Consider the following 22556-nt stretch of genomic DNA (forward strand, 5'->3'; position numbering starts at 1 on the left):
TTCAGATCAGCACAGCTGCAGCCGTGCTGTTGCGGCAAGTTGGGGAGTGAACCAGCACATGGAAGACCTCTCTCTCTACCTCTCCTTCTCTCTATGTGTAACATCTGTTAGGGGAACTGGATAATGATCACTATGGTTGCTTTGTTCTGAAAAGGGGCATCTTTGGGAAGGGCATTCAAGACAGGGTTCCAGCAGGAGGTGGCTTCTCCAAGGGGATGCAGTGCCAGCTTGCGGAATACTGCTTCCATTGAGTTTTCATGTGTATGGCCATTAGAATTTTACTTTTTCAGGTCTGGAGAAAATGCATCTAACAAGCAGTTTAAACTCACAGGATCTAAAACTGAGGACAGAGTCATTATTAGAGGTCCTAAGAAAGGTGCTTTGTAAACCATGAGCAAGCTTTCTCATTGGGAGGCAAATAGAAACTTACAGAAGGGGCTTAATAATAATCAGGTGGGCTTTAAGACCTTGCCAGTTAGGAGGCACAGGCCTATATATGACTTTACATGGGGTACATCATAAGGGAGGTGTGAACCTGGTTAGGGAAGACACCTTGGTGACTTCTATTACTTAGCTGGTCTGGGAGGAGATCTGGCCAGGTGAAGGCAGGTGGCATCTTTAACAGGAAATTTACAGTTCTGCCTACAATGCTGCTGACCCTACTTGGCCATCCCTTTGACAGCAGTGGTTACTTTGGAAGCTGGGCCAAGTGAAGGGCTTTTCTGCTTAGAGGCAATAAGGCCTGAAGCTCTGACCTGAAGTCTTTAGGCTCTAGAACAGTTTTGTTTCCATTGACCCAACTCTTGGCTGGCAGAGCTGCCAGGACTCTTCATAAGCTGACTTCTGCTGAAGCCCTGACTTTTCATATTGAAAACCAATGCTGTGGATTGGTCTGTTGGGTTTCTTTGATGGCAGATCACTGTGTAAAGCAGCTATTAGTTGGCCTGCCACCTATCTTTACATTGCTTCTGTGGCCTGGCTTTCTTCCTCCTGGTTTTTGTTAAAACAGACTAAAGGAAACCCTTATGAGGATGCAAGTCAAGCAGGTGCTCAGTCCCATCTCTAACATCTTTGTGGCCTAACCTAGAAATCTGTAGTCACAGGCATGTTCTGATAGTGATTTTTCTTGGAGGTAAACAATGCCCATGAGGAAAGTTATATCCTCACTTTAACAAATATGATGACCATCTTACCTATAACATTTTAAGTCATTAGTAAAACTCTCTCCCTTCTTTTGGCTTAAAAAGGGAGGTTTTGCTTGTGTAATGTGCCCATGGCAAAGTAAATCTAGCTGTAAAATCATAATTTAAGCTTTTTATTTCGGCTATGTTATTATCACTGAAAAATGTTAGCTATCCCTTTTATAAGTTCTAAAGACCAAACTAGAGAGTCCTAGAAAGTCTATCAATATAGAGTCAGTTTCCCATCTTGACTAGAGAAATGAGGGAACGATTTAGGCTTCCCAGATTGCTTACTGACAATAACAGTACCAAATGAAAACTTAGCAAACAATTTTAACTGTTAAATAACATCTTATGAAAACATACCAGAAGATCCAATGCCTTCTATAAATTTCAAGAGTTATATGTATTTGGAAACATCGCTTAAATATGTAACACAAGTGTAACATGTTTGACCAAAGTCAAGTATAAACATGTCAACAAATTTAAAATATCTGGTACAGAGATTTAGGTCACATGAACCAAAAAGGTATCTTTGATTAATGTAGCAGTTTAAATTTATGAGCAATATTTTATCTATAAGCCAATTAAAACAAAGCTCTTAATAAATTTTCCTATGTAGACATGCAATATGTGCACACATGTAGCATAAGATTAAACAATAAAGCAGTTTCAATAATAGTTTTATAAAATCTTTAGCTGTTTTTTAAATTACCATCAATCGATAAGAATTACTTCCTGCTCTTAGTAACTTGAATTAATCTAAGTTGGAATCTGTGGTACACTATTGGCTTTATCTGCTTACAGATCTGTCCAAATGTATTGAATACAATAGAGGTCAGGGGAAAAGAGATTCATTGGAACTTAAAAGAGAACACATTTAAACACAGAGCCAGTAAGGTTTTAACTTCATGAGCTATAAATCTGATATACAAAACTGTGGATGACAAAAGACTTTAAATAGTCATGTTTGAAATTATAAACTCATTAACCAATAAGAAGTGGCACTTGCTTACTGCACACAGTATATTTGAAAAGAGCCTGTCGGATTTTATAAAACATCTCTCTTAGGCCTCTGGGCCTTTCTCATTAAGTTAACCATCATGTGTGGTAACACAAGATCATTTGATTTTTTAACTTTTGATCATTGTATCAATAGCATTTTACATTATCACAATTTAAAATTTAGCACCGCTTCATATATTGTCAGTACCTTTAATATAATCCAAATAGCCTTCCTAGTTAGTATCTCCACAAAATGAGAGATATATCTTTTGATATCTCCAGAGGCTCAACTGGAAATGTCAAAGTCCAAAGAATCTGGAACTTTGATTATTTTTGAATGTCTGTCAAGGGTACCAAGAAGGCTTAAAATACCTGATTGAAATAGGATCCCTTAACATAACAAAATGATTACTTAAATGCTTTAGAATGAATATATATTTAAACTAACCATAACCCTTAATGACACAATCAGAACTTAACAGAGACATTAGGAGAGCACACTAGAATATTAAACAGAACACAAAATCTGTTTGGTCATTCCAAAAATTGGAAATAAAACCATAAATTGAAGAATAGTCCATGGAATCATATCCCATAACTTGGAACAGTTTTTAGCAGAGTCAGAAGTAGGGAGGAGAAAACAGCTTTGTCGCTCCCCGTCTTCATGGGGGAACGACACTAAGCCCTGCCTAGGATTCATATCCGAGTCACAGCACCATTATGTCGCTCCCCCTCTTCGTGGAGGAACGACACAGGACCCTGCGTTGTTCTTTCGTCTGCTCGGCCCTCCCCGGGTTTGCTGCTGGTTCTTCCCGGGTTGGCTACTGTCCCTTCCACCTCCGTGGAAGGGCAGTTCCCCCTGCCACATTCCCCACTTCCGCAGGGGAGCGGCACACCGCCGGCCGGCTCTCTCGGGGGCTGCACAGGTGTTCCCTTAGATGTTCCCCTTAGATGTTCCTGGTGCATGCCGTCTCTCTCCTCCTTTATAGTCCTCTTCCACCAATCCCAACTCTGCTACCCACATGCCGAGTACGCTGCTCTCCTCCAATCAGGAGCAGGTCCTGCTGTTTATTGGTTGAACTGGAGACAGCTGTGTAGAAGCTGTTTTCTCCTCTCCCAGCGCCATATTGTGGGAGAGCAGATGCATAGAATAAGTCTTAATTCCAGTAACTTAGTCTAGTCCGAGTTGCTCCCCACAGATCCCCCTTTCTTTTTATTTTTTGGCGTTGATACGCGCCTGTCTTTGGTGCCCTGCGGCACACACTCTGCTCTGCTTGCTAGAGTTGCCACAGGTTCTTACAAGTCCTATCAATCAGGCAAACCGAATCTGGGTCCTCTCTTTGCCATGTTGTGTGGAGGTTTTTAGGCGCTGATGCGTGCCTGAGTTCGGTGCCCTGCAGCGCATGCTCTGCTCTGCCTGCAGGTGCTTACAAGCCCTATCAGGCAAACCGAATCCAAGCCTTCTCATTGCCATATTGTGGGGAGGCTTATTGGTGTTGATTCGTGCCTATCTTCGGTGACCTGCAGCTCACACTCTGGTCGAGCTGCCTGCTGGTGCTTACCGCCTTACTAATCAGGCAGACCGAATCCAAGCCTTCTCATTGCGGTATTGTGGGGAGACCTTATTGATGTTAATTCGTGCCTGTCTTCGGTGACCTGCGGCGCATAAGCTGCTAGCCGCCCGCAGGTGCTCACCGCCTTCCTAATCAGGCAGACCGAATCCAAGCTCTCTCATTGCTGTGTTGTGGGGAGGCCTTTCTCTATTTCTCTATCTCCGGGCATTCCTATTTCTCCTATTTTACTTCTATTTACCAGCATTCCTATTTCTCTCATTTTACTTCTAAACTTCTGTTTCTCTTATCCCTGCGGCTTCCCGGCGCCCGCCCCGAGGCTGCTTCTCGGCGGCTTCCCGGCTGAGCCGCTTCAGCCCACGCCTCTCTCATCTGCGCGGCTTCCCGGCTCTGCGCGGCTTGGCTTCGCACGCACACTCCGCGGTCTCGCACTAGCCCAGCGTTCCCTATCTACTTGTGCCCCGCATGCTCTCTCTGCGCACGGCAGCCTCCGCGAGTCACACAGCCCCAGCTCACGTCTCCGCCACTAGTATTCAATCTAAGTTCCCCGGGCTAACCTGGTGAATTCAACCCAGCTCACGTTTCCGCCCCACGATTTGGCTTCCCGTCCTTTGCTCCCCAGGCTAATCAGACGGATTCCAACCTGGCTTACGTTTCCGCTTCTGGTTTTAACTTTTCGCCTTTCATTCCCGGGCTAACTCGACGAATCCCAAAGTAGCTTTCGTCTCCGGCTCGGCCTGCCCCCGCGGCTACAATTTCCCTAACATTTTTCTCTACCCGGTATGTTTCCCTAAGTTTTCTTCCAACAATATTCCTCCCTCATTTCTCCTGGCTTCTCCCCACAGTCCGTATCCGAGTCTGTTTGTTCTAGCTTTCACTTTCGCTTTCGACCTTAGAGATTTCTCCCACCTTCCCCCCGTAGTCCGTATCTGAGTCTATGCCTAAGCTTTCAATAGCTTTTTCCGGCACCTTTTTCGTCCGGCTTTTCCCTAGGCTGTTTGCTAGTCTCTCTCTCCGAAATTTTCCCATTTCTTCCTGTTTCTTCCCTCCTAAGTTTCCTATCCGAGTCACGGCACCATTATGTCGCTCTCCGTCTTCATGGGGGAACGACACTAAGCCCTGCCTAGGATTCATATCCGAGTCACGGCACCATTATGTCGCTCCCCCTCTTTGTGGAGGAACGACACAGGACCCTGCGCTGTTCTTTCGTCTGCTCGGCCCTCCCCGGGTTTGCTGCTGGTTCTTCCCGGGTTGGCTACTGTCCCTTCCACCTCCGTGGAAGGGCAGTTCCCCCTGCCACATTCCCCACTTCCGCAGGGGAGCGGCACACCGCCGGCCGGCTCTCTCGGGGGCTGCACAGGTGTTCCCTTAGATGTTCCCCTTAGATGTTCCTGGTGCATGCCGTCTCTCTCCTCCTTTATAGTCCTCTTCCACCAATCCCAACTCTGCTACCCACACGCTGAGTACGCTGCTCTCCTCCAATCAGGAGCAGGTCCTGCTGTTTATTGGTTGAACTGGAGACAGCTGTGTAGAAGCTGTTTCCTCCTCTCCCAGTGCCATATTGTGGGAGAGCAGATGCATAGAATAAGTCTTAATTCCAGTAACTTAGTCTAGTCCGAGTTGCTCCCCACAAGCTTGCTTGGAGCTGGCTGTAAAACTTGACAGAGTCACCAATTAGACAAAACTCTCAAAAGGAGATGCTGCAGGTATACAGATTTTTAAGACTATTTGAAAAATATTTACTAACATATATGCATTTCAGAAACCTCATTGCTTTAACAGAGAATGAGATTCTAGTTCTATGTCAAATAGACTAATAGCTTTTGCTTTTCATCTGCTGATTTCCTTGATTTACATTTTGCAATAATCCTCCAAATTAAGATATTTTCTAACTAAGATAACACACTGAATTCCAACCTTACTTACTTTTTTTTAAAGATTTATTTATTTACTTGAAAGAGTTACAGGGAGAGAGAGAAGAGAGGGAGGGTGGGAGGGAGAGAGGGAGGTCTTCCATCTGCTGGTTCACTCCCCAGTTGGCTGCAATGGCTGGAGCTGTGCTGATCCAAAGCCAGGAGCCAGGAACATCTTCTGGGTCTCCCACATTGGTGCAGGAGCCCAAGGACTTGGGCCATCTTCTGCTTTCCCAGGCCATAGCAGAGAGCTGGATTGGAAATGGAGCAGCCGGGACTTGAACGCCCATATGGGATGCAGTGGCTTTACCAGTTTCACCATAGCACCGGCCCCAACCTTAGTTACTTTCATATAGACAATATATGAAAATATATTAGCAAACCCAAATAATTTCTCCATAGAATATAAGGTGCTAGGAGTACCAAGATTTACATTTAGACACACTTATTTCATTTGCTTTACCCAATCAATTTACATTAGCAATTATACATAGATGGCTGAAGATGCTGATATTATATCATACCTCTGTCTGAATTAAGGTCAAATTACATTTATATCAAATTCTACTCCTTTTTATAAAACTCTAGGTATAAATCAGTGATATTAAACCAGAGATTGCAAAATTCACCTTAATGGGGCCATAACAAGCATTGATTACCCATTGCTATCAGAAACCTGTTAAACCAAGTTATAAAACAAGTTTGTCAAGTTACAAAGCTGTATTTTTTTTAAAGGCGATGATCTTCATAGATTGAAAAGAAAAAAATTCTTTAAACCCAGTGTCCAGTTACAGCTGAGTCAGTTTGTCATGCACGAGATTGTATTTACCAAGGACATCTTTTTAGATTCTAATCAAATCTGAGTCTACTTTTCTTTTTATCTGAAGAACACCTTAGGCCAATGATGCCCTAGTCAACAGTCAGCTACTTGGGGCTCTGCCTATGAAACAAAAATGTCAGGCAGTTGCAAGACAGGTCCCAAGAGTGACTATAGGCTAGGGGCTGAGGTGTCAGGGACAAGAATTCCACTAGAGATGGTTTACCATTATGTTAAGGTTTAATGGGAGAGGGCATCTATCAGAGCAGATGGGCACCATTCCAGAGGTTCCTAAGGAGGAGAATCTGATAGGAGGCAGAATAAAGAGCAACAACCTACAAAGAAGTTCCTTAAAGAGCCCACAGAGATGCAGGATAGAGAGAGAAAAACTGGAGGCCCTGCAAAGAGACAGTAACCTTATGCCCTAAAGCTGGAAGTGTCTAATCATGGAGCTGTCAATCAAACTAGCCTCAGGGAAGAGAGATAAGGTCAGGAGATGTCTCAAGAAGTATTCAATAGCATCTGAGATTATGGGGTCTAGATTTTTGCCTAGAAATCTTTGGACAAAATTAATCAATGGGACCAATGGTCACCTGATAAAAACTCTGCCCCACTGGGATTAAAGACCTTAACAATAGTCAAACATGACAACAGAAGAACCCTGGTGGCTCAGTTAAGAGACCCAAGGACGCTCTGACATGCTGGAAAAGAATTTAATGCATATTGGAGCACATGCAGGATAATAGGGACAACAAGCCACTTAGGAGACAAGGTTCTGAGATGGGGAGTCACAGTAGAGGGGCTGGCAGTTTTCACAACTCACCTAAGCTAACTTCTCCATTCTCTAGCTTGTAGAGGTTAGATGGTAGTGCAGGAAAGATGAGGCATTTTTCTTCACTTTACGCTCAGGGGTCAAAGAATTCTCCAAGTAGATTGTTTGCCTTCTGGATGGGATGAGAGCATAAAAATGGAAGCATATTTCAGGTCTTATGTCTCCTGAGTTTGAGACATCTCTCAAAATTCTCTAGCTGCCTGTGGCATCCAGATAGGCACTGAAGCCCACAAGGAAGGGAGGAAGGTGAGGGTGGGGTTAGCACGTGTCTCCCACTCCCACTCAGCCTTCCATACCTTTAGCCTGGGGTATGTCAGAATAGCACACATAGGGAGTGGTCAGTTCCCTTACTGGTGGTATGCTAGCCTGGTCAAATACATACTGTCTCTTTGTTCTTATACATAAGGAAAAATAGTTGTTCTGTGCCTCTTAACCTTGAGTCTTGTCTAATAGGCATGATTTTGACAATGAGCTTTCATGGTGAGAGCCTTAGCAGAAGTATTTTTAAGCTAGAGTTTGGTGAGAGAGTGCCAGTCCTGGTTACTACCTAGGTTGGTGACTAGGCAGGTAAAGTCATAAAGAAGCAGAGTAGGGGAATAAAATTCTCCCCAGTAAACAACTGCTGACGTATATACTATGTAGGAAGGACCACACAGGTGTGACCCAAAAGAGAAGGCGTACAAAGGAAGATAGGGGATACCAGAGACATGTTGAGACTTGCCTACACAAGTTCAGACCAAGTGAGAACTTAATGGGAGTCTAGATGGAAAAGCTACCAGTCTGCAAATGGGGTAATTTAGCCACATTGGGACTAACGAATGAAATATCTAGGAAATACCTGCCAATGGGATCAGGAAATCGAGTTCGTAGGAATTGAGGAGATCTGGTGAAGTACAGAAAGCATTTAGAGGAACAGAGAGAGACAGAGATCGAGAAAAACTCATTGAGGTATGGAGCCCAGAAGTATCCAGGGCTGAGCCAGACTGAAGCCAGGAGTCAGGAACTCCATTAAGTCTCTCACATGGATACAGGGGCCCAAGCACTTGGGCCATCTTCCACTGCTTTCCCAGACCCATTAGTAGGGAGCTGTATTGGAATTAGAGTAGCTGAGAATCAAACTGGCTCCCATATGGGATTCTGACATTGAAAGCAGGAGCTTAACCAGGCACCACAGCGTCGGCCCCTCCATTCTTTTTTATGGTTGAATATTATTCCATTTTATGTATATGCCACATTTTACCCATTAATATATTGGTGGACATTTAGGCTGTTTGTACCTTTTGGATACTGTTAATAGTGATTGTATAGTGTATTATTTGTTTGATTACCAGTTTTCAACTGTTTTTGGTATATGCTTATACTCAGTACATTGAATATGTACTTGTATGCTGAGTCATATTGTAATTCCATGTTTACTTTTGGCATAACCACAAAACTATCTTCCATAGTTGCTAAGCCATGTTGTATTTTCACCAGCAATGTCTGAGTGTTTTAAATGCTCCATATCCTCTCTGATATTTGTTGTTTGGCATTTAAGTTTTCTTTTTGTGTGTATACAGCAAATATAAGCCAAATCTAAAATTTGATAGTTTCTTTTTTTTCTTAAAGATTTATTTATTTATTTGAAAGGTAGAGTTACAGAGAGTCAGAGTCAGAGTCAGAGGTAGAGAGAGAGAGAGAGAGAGAGAAAAGAGTCTTCCATCTGTTGGTTTATTCTTCAAATGGCTGCAATGGCCAGATCTGGGCTGATCAGAAGCCAAGAGTCAGAGGCTTTTTCTGGGCCTCCCATGTGGATGCAGGGGCCCAAGGACTTGGACCATCCTCCAGTACTTTTCCAGGTGATAGCAGGGAGGTAGATTGGAAGTGAAGCAGCCGGGACTTGAACTGGCACCCATATGGGATGTTGGCACTGAAGACCGTGGCTTTACCTACTACACTATTGCACTGGCCCCAGTATAGTTTCAAATAATAGCTAAGGAAATCTAGAAAAAGAACAATAGTGTGGTAATTACACCACAAAATATCAAAACTTTTTCTAACACTATAACTTACACAATAGTATATTGGTGCTAGAATGGACAGATCAACTAGTAAGGAAGACAAGAGAATTTAATAACCGACAATATGTATTAGATAACCTTATTTACAACAAAGTTACATTGCAATAATGTGAAAAAATTCTTTCAGTAAATGGTGATAGGGTCAATAGAATATCCATATGACAAGTAGATCTTGATCCTTTACACCATACACAAAAATCAGTGGCAAATTAATTAACTCTAATTGTGAAATATAAAATCATAAAGTTCTGAGAAAAGCCTTAATTTCAAATAGGCATGTAGTTATTAAATGGTATTTAAAAAACAATCATAAATATCTTAACTATTTAGCTATATTAAGTATTTAGATTTATTAGAAAATTTGCACATACCCGTATGTTTGTTCTGTTCTGTGGGAAACTATCCCTTTTTTAAAAAGATATATTTATTTATTTGAAAATCAGAGTTACAAAGAGAAAGGAGAGATAGAGGGAGAGGTCTTCCTTCTGTTGGTTCACTCCCCAATTGGCTGCAACAGCTGGAGCTGCACCCATCCAAAGCCAGGAGCTTCTTTGGGGTCTCCCATGAGGGTGCAGGGGCCCAAGGAGTTGGGCCTTTTTCCACTGCTTTCCGAGGCCATAGCAGAGAGCTGGATCAGAAGTAGAGCAGTCAGGACACAAAGCGGCACCTGTATGGGATGGCAGCACTGCAGCACTAGCCCTGGGAGACTCTTCTGTTTGTGTTACATTCCAATCCTCTCCTTCTGACCAGGAGAAAAGTTTTCCTCAAACATAACCACAATGGAGGTATATCCAAGAAAGAAAGATAGAAGTAACTATTTGTGTGACACTGTACATTTTATAGCTTGATTGGAGTTGAAAATGCACCAAAATATAAATTTTATCTTTTAATTTCATTTTCTGCAGTACCCTCACATGTTATTTATTTGTATAATTTTTTAATGTTTCTGATTGCAATTTTTTTTACTATTTTTATCATTTTTTAGTTTATTTCCCCACCTCCCTTCCACACACATACCTATAGTTGTATTCTTTTGTATAATAAAGTTTTTCCGTCATTTTATCATTGCCTTATCAGTCTTTTAAGACTATATTGTGAAATTTTTATCCAAGTTCAATTTGTATTTCATTTATTGCTTTTATTTGCTTACTTAGACTAGCATAACTTACATAACTTGGCTCACTTACTGGTTTCCATACTAAAGTCTACAGATTCCTTAGCACATATGTTTATTTGTCTAACTTCTTTTCATATGTTGAATTTGGCCATGAAATAGTACAAGAAGTCTGGCTCTGAGCATTAAGCCTGGGCAGTCTTCTGACACTCATAGATGATTTTTAGTTCTTTGCCCTGGTGAAAGAGTTAAAGTGACCACCCATTTGGCCTTGCTTCCAGATCAAAGTTTCAACAGGCTTGTGGCATTAGGTCTTATTGTTTTGCAATCTGTGTTGTTTTTCTTCCAAGGAATTTTTATTCGGACTTGTATCCCAGCTATGTAAAATAATTCATTTTCCAGTTTGAACATTTCATCATTTCTCTATATTATAAGGTCCATCAAAGCAGGAATGTATGATATGACCCTAATGTAACCTTAAATGAACAAAGAGTAAAACCTTTCTCTTCAAGGCAGGTATTGTGGCAAGCAGGTTAAGCCCGAATGCATTGTTTGAATCCTGGCTATATCCAGCTTCCTGCTAATGTATCTCGAAAAATAGTAGATGATGGCTCAAGTACTGGAGTCCCTTGTACCCATATGGGAGACCTGGATGAAGTTCCTAGCTCCTGGTTTTAGTCTGTCTCCACCCTGGTTGATGCAGGCAAGAGAGTGAATAAATGGATGGAAAGTATCCCCTTTCTGTCTTCTCTCCTCACTGTGTTTCAAATAAAACAAATCTTAAAAGGAGTCCGTTTCTGTTGCATCAAGTATCTTTTATAGTTTTGTTCATTTTTGTAAATTTTTCATTCATCTATCAGTGTAGCACAAGCCATCTGTTTTAACTTCAGAATCAACCCTTTTATAAAAACTCTTCAAAATTATACTTAAAAGTCAAAAATTATGAACAGTATTTCTGACCTTGATCATCAAAAAAAAACTACCACAAGTTGGCAAAATCAAAAGGCTTCCATAGCCCTTGCAACTCATGACTAGAGCCTAGGGAGATTACTGACACCATAAACAAGAGTGTTAATTTGTTAAGTCAACAACAGGAGTCACTGTGCACCTATTCCTCATGTAGGATCTCTGTCCTTAATGTGTTGTTCAATGTGAATTAATGCTATAACTAGTACTCAAACAGTATTTCACACCTTATGTTCTGTGTGGGTGCAAACTGTTGAAATCTTCACTTAATATATACTAAATTGATCTCTGTATGTAAAGATAATTGAAAATGAATCTTGATGTGAATGGAAGGGGAAAGGGAGTGGGAAAGGGGAGGGTTGCAGGTGGGAGGGAAGTTATGGGAGGGAAAAAGCCATTGTAATCCATAAACTGTACTTTGGAAATTTATATTTACTAAATAAATGTTTAAAAAATACCACAAAATGAAAATAGCTATTTTCTCAAATACTACTATTACATTTCAGGAAAACAAATCATTGTGAAAATGTTTTAATTTTATTGTAATTAAAAAAAATTATGATATAAATTTGAGAAACATATTTTGTATTCAACACTGAGATTTCTAAAAATGCTTATATATTGTTAACAAAGCTCTTGTATGAACATCAGTCAACATTCAATGCTGCTGTTTTTATTTTTTCTTTAACTGAAGCTTCAGGTACACACACACACGCACACACACATACAGTTTTTCAAGGTTCTCAATGCTGAGTGGTAATGATCAAGCTATACGTGTATTAGCAGAACAAATTTCTCCTATGACAGCTATTTACTCATTACCTTATTTGCTTGGTTAGTTCCAGCACCAGAGCACTCTGGATAAAGACAGAAGGCAATCCACTTTTTGTTTCTAGTTCTTTAGGTTTATAATTTGAAGGGAGAGAGGATGTTATTCAATCATAAATACTTCTTTATGTATTTGCATCCTTTGGTTGACTTTTGTTCATGGACTCTTGAGAAATTACAATCTCGGTCCAGGGTCCTCAAAATATACTCTTACATAAACTTTTCTTTCTGTGCAAAGCCAAATGTGTCATATGTCAGTGAACAGATGTTAACAAACGTAAACAGAAATGATCGCAGCTACATTTATAGAGAGAACAGCAAAATACAGGGGGTGTAATTCTAATTGAAATTAACACATATTCAACTACTTCCTTTATGTGAAACATTTCCTGTAAAGGTTCCAAAATTCAAGAATACTTGTAGTGTGATCATTGACAGTGTGAATGATGCAAAAGAAATCTTCACAGAAAATACCAACATCTTAGGATATATGAATTCAGTAAATTCTCCCTTGGTCATTGAAGTATAGCATGAGGGAATGAGCTAGTTAACAATGGAGAACTAGCTAATGCTAGTTCTAAAAAATGAATAGGAAGGGAAAATTGATTTTATAAATATTTCATATTACTTGAGTTTTAAGAAATCAGTGTCATCACAGACCTATTTTGAAATAAATATTGCTGACCAAGAAAAACATCTGTTGAAACTAATAATGCATAGTTGAAATTTAACCCTACCTGGAGCAATAGTTAAAAAGAAAGTACACTTTCATATTAACTTTATAGTTTAGTATTCAGTACCCAAACTATATTAACTACATTAAAGCGATAGAACATTCCTACATGATTATTTTTGGCTATTAGTCCTGTGATTTAAATGTTTTATGAGGAGTCATGCTAAAGGTAAGAATAGATTTTTACCAAAACAGGAAAACATAGCTGATCAAAGAAATCTGTCAGGATAAATAATAGAAAAAGGATAGTTTTAAAACTTCAGTAGTATCTTCCTGCCATCGTCCTTACCTCAGCTACTGTTATCTCATTTGTGAGGTCAAAAGTTTTCCCTCAATATTTGAAAGAATTCTTTTATTCCCAGTATTTTCCCATTCATAAATTACTTAAAAAATGTATGACCTATGGCTCTCTGTGTATAAATGTTACTAATGTGATTCATAAATAATGTTAGCAAGTCATCATACTAGTTAAAATTGTAACCTAAATAGGGATTATTACATATATATTATGATATGTATTAGTATTCTGTTTTTAGGCAAATTGCAATAAAATTGTTGCCTTAAAACATCTAGAATTTATTGTTTGACAACTCTGAAGGCCAGAAGTCTGATATTAAACTATTGCAAGGCCATGCTCCCTCTGAAGTCTCTGTGAAAGAAACCTTCCTCCTCTCTTCTAAGCTTTTAGTGTTTGTCAGCAACGCTTGGCATCACTAGGCCTTTAGTGGCATCATTCTAATTTTCTTCAATTTTCTTCAAGGAGTACTTGCAGAGCCAAGGAGAGTTAAACATATAAATATTAGTAAAGATTCTTTGTGAGGCTTGGTCTGTTCTATACTGGGAATGATGGGAAGTTAAAGCAAGCTATTATACAATGGTTGCTTTTTGTGATTGAAGTAGGAATTGTCAATAATTAACTCTGGCACAGTAGATATAAGCAGAGCATTTATCCTGTAAGTTGATATCAATTTTCTGATCTTTTTACTCGTCATTGGAATAGTTGTGTCTCAACATAGAAAAAAGTAATCATTAGATATAACTTCTCAGTCATGTTGATGTTTCACAGTCATTGAACTGATGTGAAGCACTAATCAATTGAGATGTCTGTGTAAATTGGTGTTATCTGTTTTTCAAAATCCCTCATAGCGGGGGGCGGGGGGACTACATACGCAATTTCGGTGAAAATATAAAAGTTACTGCTTGTTTAATTTAAAATTTATATATAATGAGTAAAATTTTATTCTTAATGTGTCATATTCTCACAGTTGCTTAGATTTCTACGAATAAAATTAAATGTTTCTGAAAAGCATGAAAATAACATTGAAAGTCTTCTGAAAGTAGACTTAAAGTTTATTTTGAGGGCCTGCATTGTGGCACAACAGATTAAGCAAGTGCCTGACATACTGGCATCCCTTATCAGGGCACCTGTTTGAGTCCCAGCTGTGTTACTTCTAATTTGTCTAGTCCAAGTGCGTAGACCATTGTCCTACAGGTGGGAGACCTAATGAAGTTCCAGGCCTCTGGTTTCGGCTTGGCCTTGCCCTGGCATTTGTGGCTCTTTGGGGAGTAACCCAGTGGTTAGAAGTTCTCTTTCTCTTTATCACTCTGCCCTTCAAATACATGGCTATTCTTTTAAAAGTTTATTAAATATTGGTGACAACTCTTGGGAAAAATATCAGAATTTTCTTTTTAGAAATTTTAAATGTAAAAGCTGCAAATTTAATTATATAAGATAGACATTGAATCTCATTAGAATATATGAAAAGATAAGTATTTCAGAAATGTGTTTTCCAGTCTTTATTATTATAAGAAGTAAAAAAAAAAAACAAAAAAACAAAAAAAAAAAAACAAAAAAAAGCATAAGCCAAAATAGAGAAAAAAGGAAGATGGTGAAAACAGTGAATATAAAAGGAAATGAGAAATAAAACAGAGTGGCTTTTGAGGACCAGAGAATATGACTGTGACAGCAAGCATAAAAGAGATGTTTGACTTTGAAAATTCATCATTATTTTACAGATTGTAACTTAGTAAGAAGCTTTGCAGAGTGTTTTGCCACAGGAATAGACTCTGGCATGTGCCAATGCGATTAAGCATCTTATTTGTCTCTGTCAGTCATGGTCCTTCAAAGACTGATTTCAAAGAATAGCTTGTTATGAAAGGGAGGACATTAGGAAACATTTCAAAGGACAAATGATTAATGGCATCATTACTGAGTGCTGTAGGTATTGTGCAAAATCTGTGGTTTGTATATAAAAAAGCAAAATTGGAATATCCATAAATTGCCTCATTCTGAAACTTTGACCTAAAATATATTAACATAACAGGCCAAAGGTTGTATACAAATGCGATTTCATCACTGGTCAGGAAGTGTAGTGATCACTGTTGTTTAGAGCTACACATTTGGCTGCAGCAGGTACAGGCAGTTGAGCAGTATATTGAGGAAACAGTTTCTATATGGCTGTCAAAAGAAAGGAATATTGGGTAGAGTTATTTTATGCAGGATTGTGTGATTAACCATGATGTATGACTGTATTTACATGAAAAAATTTACTTCCAGACTGCATATATAATATAATCTTACTTTTATAAAAACAATACCAACAAAGATTATTGGGACTTTATATATAGGTCTAACATACATACATACAGTCATAGAAAAATATATGGTTATACCTGTATTTTGGTAATCAGATCAGTTCCTGGATTCATGATTGAATTAGAGTGATGAAGACTTCTATTCAAGACCCCTACCTTACACCTTACACAAAAATCCACTCAACATGGATTAAAGATCTAAATCTATGACTCGACACCATCAAATTATTAGAGAACATTGGAGAAACCCTGCAAGATATCGGCAGCAGCAAATCTTCTTGGAAAAGACCCCGGAGGCACAGGCAGTCAAAGAAAAATTAACAATTGGGATTGCATCAAATTGAGAAGTTTCTGTACTTCAAAAGAAACAGGAGAGTGAAGAGTCAACCAACAGAATGGGAAAAAATATTTACAAACTATGCAACAGATAAAGGGTTAATAACCAGAATCTACAGAGATCAAGAAACTCCATAACATCAAAACAAACAACCCACTTAAGAGATGGGCCAAGGACCTCAATAGACATTTTTCAAAAGAGGAAATCCAAATGGCCAACAGGCACATGAAAAAATGCTCAAGATCACTAGCAATCAGGGAAATGCAAATCAAAACCACAGTGAGGTTTCGCTTCACCCCAGTTAGAATGGCTCACATTCAGAAATCTACGAACAACAGATGCTGTGGAGGATGTGGGGAAAAAGAGACACTAAACCATTGTTGGTGGGAATGCAAACTGGTCAAGCCACTATGGAAGTCAGTCTGGAGATTCCTCAGAAACCTGAATATAACCCTAGCATACAACCCAGCAATCCTACTCCTTGGAATTTACCCAAAGGAAATGAAATTGGCAAACAAACAAGCTGTCTGCACTTAATATTTATTGTAGCTCAATTCACCATAGCTAAGACCTGGAATCAACCTAAATGCATCAACAGTAGACTGGATAAAGAAAATATGGGATATGTATTCTATAGAATACTATACAGCAGTAAAAAAAATGAAATCCGGTCATTTGCAACAAAATGGAGGAACCTGGAAAACATCATGCTGAGTGAACTAAGCCAGTCCCAAAGGGACAAATATCGTATGTTCTCCCTGATCAGTGACAACTAATAGGGCCAAAAAGGAAACCTGTTGAAGTGAAATGGACACTATGAGAAACAGTGACTTGATCAGCCCTTGCCCTGACTGTTGATGAACAACTTAATACTTTATCCCTTTCAGTTTTTTTTGTTCTATTTAATACTATTGATTGAACTCTATAATTAATACACAAATATCCTTAAGTGTTGAAACTTAACTGAAAAGTGATTCCTGTTAAATATAAGAGTGGGAATAAGAGAGGGAAGAGATGTACAATTTGGGACGGGCTCAATCTGACTTGCCCCAAATGGTAAAGTTAGAAACGTGCCAGGGGATTCCAATTCAGTCCCATTAAGGTGGCATGTATCCATGCCATCTCACTAGTCCAAGTGATCAATTTCTGTTCACAATTGATCATAATGATAGGACTAAGAGTCAAAAGGATCACACAAACAAGATTGGTGTCTGCAAATACTAACTGATAGAATAAAAAAAAAAGGGGAGAGAACGATCCAACATGGGAAGCGAGATACACAGCAGACTCATAGAATGGCAGATGTCCTAAACAGCACTCTGGCCTCAGAATCCCCCCCTAAGGCATTCAGATCCAGCTGAAGAGCCCATGAGAGTGTTTCAGGCATGGAAAGCGAAGACATTTTGTCAAAAAAAAAAAAATGTCCTAAATGAAAGATCTCCGCGAGTGAGATCCCAGTGGAAAGAACAGGTCATCAAAGAAGGAGGTACCTTTCTCTGAAGGGAGGAGAGAACTTCCACTCTGACTATGACCTTGTCTAAATATGATCAGAGTTGGTGAACTCAAAAGGCTTCCATAGCCTTGACAACTCTTGACAAGAGCCTCAGGTGATTACTGACGCCATTAATAAGAATGTCAGTTTGTTAAGTCAACAAGAGGAGTCATCGTGCACTTACTCCTCATGTAGGATCTCTGTCCTTAATGTGCTGTACATTGTGATTTAATGTTATAACTAGTACTCAAACAGTATTTTACACTTTGTGTTTCTGTGTGGATGCAAACTGTTGAAAGCTTTACTTAATATATGCTAAACTGATCTTCTGTATATAAAGAGAATCGAAAATGAATCTTGATGTGAATGGAAGAGGAGAGGGAGTAGGAGAGGGGAGGCTTGTGGATGGGAGGGAAGTTATGGGGTGGAAATGCCATTGTAATCCATAAACTGTACTTTGGAAATTTATATTCATTAAATAAAAGTTAAAAAAATAAAGTAGTAATAGAATTTTATGATATGTATTCATGTACTTATTTAATTTAAAAATATTTAAAAACAATTTTTTGGATCTCCACACATGGATAGAATTATCAAAATATTGATTGTGATAACAGAATAAAGATGAACCAGCATGGCTTAAACTTTAATTTATAATGAAGGGACAGCAGCTTTCATATCTGGTCAAATGAATGAGAATGGTATCTTGACCCTAGGGAAAAAAAATGGAGAGGGGGAGTGTTTTATAAATTTCCTGTTGCCAAGGAGAACAAGGTAACTCAACTTCGATTTCTGAGTCAGATTCTCAAAGTATCGTGGTGGTTTTTAAGAGTGTTCAAGTCACCATTAATTGCTATCTAGTAAGTCATAGAAAAAGTGGTAATATAAACTCTTTGGATATGGGTGCTACTGTTTTGTCAAACATTTATTAATATGTGTAATATGTAGTAGGGAAAGAAAGGTGGAATATTTCCTCAGATATTTTTTATCTTGTATTCTCAAAACAAGCCACTTCATTGTGGCTTACTGCAGAGGGTGGATGAATTATGTCTTTTACAAAACATATTCTAATTTAATATATCACATTATGCATGAGAAAAATAATGAAAAGATAGGACAAAACCATTGAAAGGACAGTGTTGACTTCTTGACATAGTTTAATATCTTGTGGAATTGCTGTATTGTAAAATGTGAGCATAGTTGCTATTAAATTGGGCAAATATTAGGCAGAAAGTTATTTGTAAACAGTGCATAAGTGTTAACTAATCAGTACAATAAAAATATGCCTGATTCATTCAGACAGGGATTTAAAACAGGAAATCTTGTCCAAAGTATTGACCAGTGGATGGAAGACCTCTCTGTCTCTCCCTCTCTCTATCTGTAACTCTGCTCTCAAACAAACAAATAAATAAATCTTTTGTTAAAAAAAGAATGGGAGGTTAAATAAAAGGTGGAGTATATATAAATAAAAATAATTTATTGCAGAAAACTGCTATTACCCTCTAGGGCTGGAGGGACAAAAGGAAAGTGATTACCCAGAGGCTTGAGATGGAATGCTGTGGTGACCACTTCTGATACTGAAACTACTGGCTCTCCATTTTTCAGCAAACCAGGAGCCACACACTTAATGATGTGGTGAGAATCCTGGAGCGCACTTCTGGCTGAAGCTCCTGGACTCACTTTAGGCATTTCTGGAGTCCATATATAGCTTAATGTGCCTGTGTTGCTAGAACAAAAGTCAGTGAGCATTCTGCTTCTGAGATTGCAGAACTACTCCTGCTTCTGGTAGAGCCAGAAGTTGAAGTGAGGGAAAATGCCTTTCCTTTTCCTACTCTATCGGCCAGCAGTGTTTCTCCTTGACAAGTCTTAACAAAGTCACATAGAGCAAAGCTCTTTAAAAGTTCCAGCTACAAATTTTATGCTTGTATTTAGCAGGTATACATTTCCTACAGTTCATTTTAGGCATTAGGAACTCAAAAGCAAACAAAACAAAGCTTCTGTCTCTGTGGTACTTACATTTTAACAGAGAAAGAAAGACAATAATTGTGTATATATAAATTGTTATAGACTGGTAATAACTAATCGGAAAATATAAGTAAATAAAGAAATGAGGTAAGAGGTTCACTGATGGTGAAGTGGTGCTGGAGTTGGGGGAAATAACAGTGGTAACAAAGAAAGGTTATTTAAAATTCTATGTACAAACTTAATTTAATATACTTATGATACTATAAATAGAGGGTCACTAAGTTTTTGATCCTTTGTCCAAGAAGTCTTTGCCAGTACCTATATCTTGCAGGGTTTCTCCAATGATCTCTAATAATTTGATTGTGTCGGGTCATAGATTTAAGTCTTTAATCCATGATGAGTGAATTTTTGTGTAAGGTGAAAGGTAGGGGTCTTGCTTCATGATTCTGCACGTGGAAATCCAATTTTCCCAGCACCATTTATTGAATAGACTGTCCTTGCTCCAGGAATTAGTTTTGGATCCTTGATCAAATATAAGTTGGCTGTAGATGTTTGGATTGATTTCTGGTGTTTCTATTCTGTTCCATTGGTCTATCCATCTGTTTCTGTACCAGTACCATGCTGTTTTGATAACAACTGCCCTGTAGTATGTCCTGAAATCTGTTATTGTGATGCCTCCAGCTTTGTTTTTGATGTACAAGATTGCTTTAGCTATTCGAGGTCTCCTGTGTCTCCATATAAATTTCAGCATCATTTTTTCCAGATCTGAGAAGAAGGTCTTCGGTATCTTGAATGGTATTGCATTGAATGTATATATTGCTTTTGGGAGAATGGACATTTTGATGATACTGATTCTTAAAATCCACGAGCATGGAAGATTTTTCCATTTTTTGGTATCCTCTTCTATTTCTTTCTTTAAGGTTTTGTAATTTTCATCGTAGAGATCCTTAACGTCCTTGGTTAAGTTTATTCCAAGGTATTTGATTGTTTTTGTAGCTATTGTGAATGGGATTGATCTTAAAAGTTCTTCCTCAGCCGTGGCATTGCCTGTGTATACAAAGGCTGTTGATTTTTGTGCATTGATTTTATATCCTGCTACTTTGCCAAATTCTTCTATGAATTCCAATAGTCTCTTAGTAAAGTATTTTGGATCCCCTAAAAAGAATCATATCATCTGCAAAGAGGGATAGTTTGAGTTCTTCCTTCCCAATTTGTATCCCTTTAATTTCTTTTTCTTGCCTAATAGCTCTGGCTAAAACTTCCAGAACTATATTGAATAGCAGTGGTGAGAGTGGGCATCCCTGTCTGGTACCAGATCTCAGTGGAAATGCTTCCAGCATTTCCCCATTCAAACAGGATATTGGTCATGGGTTTTTCATGAATTGCTTTGATTGTATTGAGGAATGCTCCTTCCATACCCAGTTTGCTTAGAGTTTTCATCATGAAAGGGTGTTGTATTTTATCAAATGCTTTCTCGGCATCTATTGAGATAATCATATGGTTTTTCTTCTGCAGTCTGTTAATGTGGTGTATCACATTGATTGTTTTGCACACATTGAACCATCCCTGCATACCAGGGATAAATCCCACTTGGTCTGGGTGGATGATCTTTCTGATGTGTTGCATTCTATTCTATGTTCATCTATGTTCATCAGGAATATTGGTCTGTAATTCTCTTTCAATGCTGCATCTTTTTCTGGCTTAGGAATTAAGGTGATACTAGCTTCAAGAAAGAATTTTGGAGGATTTTCTCTTTTTTGATTGTTCTGAATAGTTTGAGAAGAATTGGAGTTAGTTCTTCTTTAAATGTCTGGTAGAATTCAGCAGTGAATCCATCTGGTCCTGGGCTTTTCTTTGTTGGGAGGGCCTTTATTACTGTGTCAATTTCTGTCTCAGTTATGGGTCTGTTTAGGTTTTCGGTGTCTTCCTGGTTCAATTTAGGTAAGTTGCATGTGTCCAGGAATATGTCCATTTCTGATAGATTTCCCTGTTTGCTGGCATACAAGTCCTTGTAGTAATTTCTGATGATTCTTTTTATTTCTGTGGTGTCTGTTTTTACGTTTCCATTTTCATCTCTGATTTTATTGATTTGGGTCTTTTCTCTTCTTTTTTTAGTTAGTTGGGCCAATGGGGTGTCAATATTGTTTATTTTTTCAAAAAACCAGCTTCTCGCTTGGCTGATTTTTTATAATTTTTTTTGGATTCAATCCTGTTGATTTCTTGGAAAATACCCCAGAAGCACAGGGAGTCAAAGCCAAAATTAACATTTGGGATTGCATCAAATTGAGAAGTTTCTGTACTTCAAAAGAAACAGTCAGGAAAGTGAAGAGGCAACCTACGGAATGGGAAAAAATATTTGCAAATTATGCAACTGATAAAGGGTTGATAACCAGAATCTACAAAGAAATCAAGAAACTCCACAACATCAAAACAAACAACCCACTTAAGAGATGGGCCAAGGACCTCAATAGACATTTTTCAAAAGAGGAAATCCAAATGGCCAACAGACACAGGAAAAAATGCTCACGATCACTAGCAGTCAGGGAAATGCAAATCAAAACCACAGTGAGGTTTCGCTTCACCCCAGTTAGAATGGCTCACATTCAGAAATCTACCAACAATAGATGCTGGAGAGGATGTGGGGATAAAGGGACACTAACCAACTGTAGGTGGAAATGCAAACTGGTTAAACCACTATGGAAGTCAGTCTGGAGATTCCTCAGAAACCTGAATATAACCCTACCCTACAACCCAGCCATCCCACTCCTTGGAATTTACCCAAAGGAAATTAAATTGGCAAACAAACAAGCTGTCTGCACATTAACGTTTATTGCAGCTCAATTCACCATAGCTAAGAGCTGGAACCAACCCAAATGCCCATCAACAGTAGACTGGATAAAGAAATTATGGGACATGTACTCTATAGAATACTATACAGCAGTCAAAAACAATGAACCCGGTCATTTGCAACAAGATAGAGGAACCTGGAAAACATCATGCTGAGTGAACTAAGCCAGTCCCAAAGCAACAAATATCATATGTTCTCCCTGATTGGCGACTACTAACTGAGCCCCAAAGTGGAAACCTGTTGAAGTGAAATGGACACTATGAGAAACAGTAACTTGATCAGCTCTTGTCCTGACGGTT

General features: G+C 38.9%; 1 protein-coding gene and 1 long non-coding RNA gene across 10 annotated transcripts in view; one reads left to right on the top strand and one right to left on the bottom strand.

The window, feature by feature from the left end:
* EPHA6 (EPH receptor A6) overlaps positions 1-22556 on the top strand; it is a 1017309-nt gene that overhangs the window by 100439 nt on the left and 894314 nt on the right. The gene's annotated exons all lie outside the window — the stretch shown is intronic.
* On the bottom strand, positions 5684-12417 carry LOC138849483 (uncharacterized). Of its 2 annotated transcripts, none has more exons than XR_011388345.1 (3): positions 12282-12417; positions 7311-7431; positions 5684-5921 (listed from the first exon to the last, which is right to left on the bottom strand). It is a non-coding gene; the product is annotated as an uncharacterized lncRNA (long non-coding RNA). The 2 variants fall into 2 exon arrangements; XR_011388344.1 differs by having other exon boundaries at positions 5684-6015.

Source organism: Oryctolagus cuniculus, chromosome 4 (assembly GCF_964237555.1).
Source record: "Oryctolagus cuniculus chromosome 4, mOryCun1.1, whole genome shotgun sequence".
NCBI classification, from domain to species: Eukaryota; Metazoa; Chordata; class Mammalia; order Lagomorpha; family Leporidae; genus Oryctolagus; species Oryctolagus cuniculus.